Consider the following 6451-nt stretch of genomic DNA (forward strand, 5'->3'; position numbering starts at 1 on the left):
AAAAAAAAAAATAACAACATAAAAAGCAACAAAAGGGCAAAAGTGGACAAAAGACATAGAAGCAAGTCTTTGAACTGTGAAATCCATCTGCCATATGAGCTCACTTTAAACTGAACCTTTAACCATATTTGCAACAGGTGTGAAATGTAAAGTAACATCTTGCATTTAACATGATACTTCCGAAAGGAACATTTCAATATGCTTGTATAATAATATGTTGAAACAGTGCCTCCATGTATACACATACTGTGGCGTTTTGAAAGCATTCTTAGCAGCAAAATCAGCAGTTGTCTTTATGCAAACAGGTGTGCGTGGAGTAAAAAAAAAGCCTTCGGTTGCATTCCAGCATTTCTCTTTCTGTATTTCAAACATAGTTATGAAAACGGGTCTGTAAATATTTGCTATACATTCAACCAAATCCAAGCTTAGAGTTTATCTACTGTTATTGTAAGTCCTTTTTATTTCTCTGTTTGTCTTTCTTTCCTTCCCTTTTTAACCTTAAGTATATCTAGTTTTTCTGCCCCTTTTGTGCAGCTTTTTGTATAATACATAATAAATCACTGATACAAGTTGGGAAATTCTCTTCCACATGGAGTTCAGATTGCAGCTGTCCCAATTTGGCTTTCAATGTCTTGGTCAAAGGCACTTCAGCAGGGTGGATGCATGCTGGCATGGGGTTTTGAACCCTAATTCTCTGGTAGAGTTACAGTCTCCCAACTCACTGTGCCATTCAGCTGCCCCATTATCGTATCTAGTAATCCTACAGAGACTAACAGGAGTGTCAAATTTATAGAGATAAAGCTTTGCTGATGGGATCCTATTAAGGAGAAGTAACCCCATGAAGGCAGCATATTGTCGATTCCCCCAACTGTAATGTGGCGCAAACACACAGCAGCAGTGAAATGACACCTGCAGGGAGACAAACAAACAACAGCTCCAGGTGGATTCCAAATCCAGGTGGATGAATGAAGAAGAAGAATTAGGAAATGATACCAAGGGTAGGCCTATTTATGTAACCTTTAGGACTTGACATCATTTATTCATTCATTTTCCATACCCACTTATTTCTTATCTGGGGCCTATGGCACTTATCAAATAATAATGTATAACTGAATTTATAGACATCTTGCAGTCTGTATCCCCTCTTTGCAAGCAGGCTTTTTAGAAATCAACTTCTGACTGCTTGCTCAGCTTTATCCACACTACCATGAGAATCAGTCCCAGTACCAGTTCCAAACCTCTGAAAAGCAGAGATGTAAATTATGCCTGACAAAATCTGGTATTTTCTTACCAAGCATGCACTTTCTTGGATTACCAACCAGGCATAGAAGCAACATGCTCTGAAGCTCCTCACCACCAAGGGATTTGGAAGCCCTGTGTTCATGTACAGATACATTTGCAACATCTAATTGGTTTCAATAGGAATACATGTCCATATGTTAGGATTAGAAGAAATATCTGATTATAGTGATGAGTGGATTCTGGTAGGCCTGTACAGGTAACTGTCCAGATAATAGCCCCTTAATTGGACATCTTACTCAAAGTCCAATTTAAATTGTGTGTGCATAGATGCTTTGTTGTTGCTGTTGTAAAAGTAAGTTCATTTAGCTACTGCATGTCCATTTGCAAGTAGTAGCCTACAGTGAGTAGTGTGTTGACTGCTATGACGTCGTCTTTAAATGATAATGCTGTGTTGATAGAAGTGTTGTTCTGCATGTACAACTCCCTTTTATACACACTTGCTTAGTATTTGGTAATCTTCAGTGGTAGGGCAATTTGTAGTATTGATGGGTTTAGCATTTGGCTCTGTGGGTTCTTGATGAGAACAGATTATCAGGTGAATGATGATCACTGGCAGTACTGGCAACTTGCATTAAATGCTTGGTCTGGGACTCATGACAATTTTGGCATGCAGGCAGGCCCTAAAGCCTTTCCTGACACTCAGGTTCAGTAGAGTATGCATTTAGAGTAACATGTACAGTATATGGTAAAATGACATTACGCTTAAATAGGGCCCTCTGAGTGGTCATTGTTAAAGCTACCAGAGTTACTTTGAAAGAATCTGGAGGCTTCATTTTAAGAAATTAGTTTTGGCTTCTCACCAGACATAGAACTGGATGAGTTTCAGGTATAATTTATCTTTCATACAACTCCCTTGTCTGCTCTAGTAATTTCACTAATTACACACAAGTTAATGACTATTCACTAAAATAAAGCCAAACCACAAGGGTTACTTATTATGGCCAATAATGTGTGACATATTATTTAAAATAGAGGATGCGACTGATACTGAAATAGATCTATAAAGCATGATTGAAAACTAAACACAGGTTGTGGGTCAGTGAGTGGTTGTATGTGGACAACATGGACCATTACAAACCCTGTGGTCTGTTCAATCAAAACAAAAGTATATGAGGCATACGGTGGCTAGCTTTTCTTTAAAATAATTCCTTATATGTACATCTATATATTTTTACCCCACAAAGGAAATTTGCTGCAATTTAAATCTCTGTGTATAACAGTGTAGCTTCTGGCATCCCTAATCCTTGTAAATCCATTGTGCCGCTTTTCTCTCATATTTCAGTTCTGCCTTAACAGAGCTGCCACTGTGCTGTTAGAAAAAAAAAAAAATCATGTAAAGTCTTGAAAATTTATAGTCATGGTTTCTTGCCCCTTACTCTGTTATTTGTTTTATTTCTAGCCATTTCTTTTTATCATCCAAACAAGCAGATCACCAGCAGATGGTGCTATCATAAAAGCAGTAAAGCAGCCTCCGGGCTAATCATTACACTGTTGCAACATGGAGCTGATTTCTCATTTGAGAACATGGATTGTTTCTGTTTAAGTATCCTCTGTCCATCTAATTGTCCATCAGTAGACCAGTCTTCCTAAATTGTATGCTGAAGATGAATCTGATTATGCTCTCCGTCAAGCTTACATGTTAGTCAGAGCAACACTGAAATAAAGCCAAGAAGATTGATCAGTTATCAGCTCAGAAACCGATTCATTTGGACTGATTTAACATTGATTTAATTTATGAAACAAGCACTGATTTATGAAATGAACTTTATTCTGACCTTGACCTAATGACCCATAATCTACACAGATTCCCAGGAATCCTCCAGGTACTTCCTAAAGGGTCTCCAACCTTTTGTCATCCAAGAACCACTTTGAAAAAACTGAAAGTGGCCATGGGCTATTCATGTCTTATATTACTTAAATCTATTCCCTAAACCTCTCGAGTTTAGCTGATTCTTGTTCTCTATGTGACATATGACTTTTGACAGACACCACATTTCAAAAGGAGCACAAATTAAAATAGCAAAATTCAAAATTACTATTAGATGTCCCCACAAGAGAGATAGTAGGTTTTTTCCACTTACATTCACTCTTATACAGTCATTCAAATGTTCATCTATCAGCCTTGTTTTGAATTTAGATATTATCACACTAATATCAGAAAAAGCTGTTTCACTAAGGTCTGTCTAGCCAAACAAGGCAGATACTTTCAGGGTAGCTTGATTCATGGTCTCATAGTCTTGAAGTTGTAAGAGGTTGGGACATTTTGTGTCTTTGATTGGACTGAAATAGGAAAGGGGCTCCAAGGTGTGTTCACATTGATTCAGTGATTTTTTTTCTCCTTTTTTTGTACGTGATTTTAAAACCTTTTGATGAGCTACTTAGAAATAAGTGGTGAATTGCTGGCAGCTACACCTTACAGACCCTGCCCTGACCCGGAGGATCCCAAACTGAAGAAATGTCCTTCACTATAGTCTGAGAAGCAGTTTTTTAGTTACAATGTCCTCATAGAGAGAGAGTGTAGTAGCGTCATCTTTTTATCAAAGGTCTACAAGAAAAAATACTGCACAATAGAGTACTAAATCAAATGTAGTGGATGGCAGTCTCATCTCCCCAGTATAAATAGTGTCCATTAAAAGGCCCTTGGTATAAAAAAAAAGAAAAAAAAAAACTGTGTGAGTAGATGTGTGTGCATGCGTGCGGCCGTGACAGTGTAAACAGTGCAAGAGACAGATATAATGTCCACATTTACAGTGATTCACTCAAGCCCAAACTTTCCCGAACTTGAAGCAACTTCTCGTCCTTGCTACCAAATTACTCCTCTTTGTCTCCATCCCCTACCACCACTCTCGATGGTCCCCAGTGTCCTTAAATGTGCCAATTCAATAATTTCTTTCCCCCCCAGTGGAGTAAAGAAACACTAGTTTGTCCTGTTAGCTTCCCCTCTCACTCCCCAGGGTCAGGTGCCAACATGCTGTTATTGCACAGGGCATTGGGACCGCTGTGGGTCTGCTGTGGGTGATATCCTACCTGTCTCAGCCTGCCGCGTAATTGAGGGGAATCTAATCACTTCGCCCCAGCTTCCTCCTCCAGCCCCTGTTTAGAAATAGAACTGAGGCCAAGGAACAACCCGCATCAATCATAAGAGGTTTCTCCAGGGACCCAGATTACTCCCACAACTCTGTCGGAGCAACATCCAGCGGCCAGCCCACTGAAGTTACCTCACCACAGACATTTTAACCTGAAATCCTGCCCATTTTCTCGTTTCCTTTTTGCCCACCCACTCCCCCCTGTCTTTTAACCAGGCTTAAACCTCATTTTCCCTGTTTTCCTTTCATCCTACCTCTCACTTTTCTTCTATCCCCCCTTTTCTTTCCCTCATATCTTTCTCCCCACTCCTTTCCTGTTCCCATCTCTCCATCTGCTCCTTTTCTTGGTTTCCAGACTCGCTACATGCACACCTTCTGCCTACGATTGATAACGGTCCTGATGGAGTTCCTTTATTAGCCACCCACAGGCAGATTAACTAGAGCAATAATACACCAATCAACAGCAATTATGCACTGATAAGCCAAGGGAGAGCTCTGCTGGTGCAGGGAAGGATGTGGCAATCGTGGAGTGATTGGGTGTGTTTTATTACAGGATTACAGGTTGTGCAAGTATGTGTCTATGCATAAATGTAAGTGCGTTATACATGTGTGATAGATTGAGGGCACTTTGTTTTTTGCCTAGAGCCTTAATCCCTGCATCAGGGCTATTATTATAATCAGATGTGAAATCAGTTTCAGTCCGCAGGTCTTTATCAGGTGCTAATTGAAAGGCAGTGGCATCAACTCTGTGCAACCCTGCTGCGATCAGACAAGTTCTTCCTCTGTCTGTGCAGCCTAATAGTTATTATTGAAAAGACGAGTTTGAACGCAGTGACCCAACTGAATAAACAGAGGTTTTGGATCAATATGCTGTATCATTATTCACTGGGTGTACTATTATGATTGAAGACACCCCTTCACCCATCATTAGAGCATATTAAACCACTTCAGTTACAGTGTTGGCACTCGTTAGTTTTTTGGTTTGCTGCCTGAACAACAGCCTGGCATTGTTATAGAGCAACTAAATGATGATGAAAACGAGTGGAGGGGTAGATATGAGTTTCCTGCCTGCAGGCATTCACACACCAGCCAAGTCTGATTCCAAGAACAGCTGTGTGGATTTAACCTCCCTCTCCCCCTCCCTCTTTGTAGTGCACACAAGCACACATATACATACATGAAAGCACATGTACCCACACCATCGTGCATTGTTACACACACACACACACACACACACACATGCACACACAGGACTGCTTTTTTAATGTGAGACCAAAGACCCTGGAAGCTGTTTACTGTTGAGCTACTGGGAAGCCCACCAATCTTCCATTTCCAGATTTGCTTTATACCAGAGGACTTTTTTTTTTTTTTTTCAAACTGTGCTTGAGCGCCTATATACATGTGCATGAATGTGCCCCCCCCCCACCCCACCTGTCCTCTGTAATAATAATCCAGCATTCATATCAAAGTGGACATCCAATTATGTTTTGTTTATAACATTTGGCTCTTTCAAGATTCAATCATACTGCAGCAAATGGTGATTAATGCTGGTATTTTGAATGTCAAAAGGCAGAGTTGAGTTAAACAAGCAGTGGGGCTGCAGGCGGACAGCAGAGCCCAGAAGAAAAACTCAGACTATGGGTGTGCATGAGACTCTTTCTGTTGAGTTTTTACTGATCATGTATATTACTCCAGCTGTTTAGGTGTCAGCATCAACCCATGACCTCGAAAAACGAATCGCAGCGCAGAGAATGTAAAAGAAGTTTTTGTGGAGCACGGGACTTAATACAGTTGCTCTCACAATCTCCGCACTAATTATTTCAGAGGACTTCTGATAGTGTGGTTATACAGTCTATACAGTGCGTTACAGAGTGCGGCAGGGTTGCCTCACATTCCTTCACATCTCAGTGGAGAAGCTTTGCAGAGCCTCCTTCTCCCAAGCCAATGACCTTCCCACCTGTGATTGATGTGGGAGGAAAGATGTGTGTGTATAGGCATAGGCTATCTGGGGTGTGCGCACGCATGTGCATGGATGCGTGTGTGCTTGTGTGCATGAAGGGGTA

The sequence above is a fragment of the Myripristis murdjan genome, chromosome 6 (genome assembly GCF_902150065.1).
Source record: "Myripristis murdjan chromosome 6, fMyrMur1.1, whole genome shotgun sequence".
Lineage (NCBI taxonomy): Eukaryota > Metazoa > Chordata > Actinopteri > Holocentriformes > Holocentridae > Myripristis > Myripristis murdjan.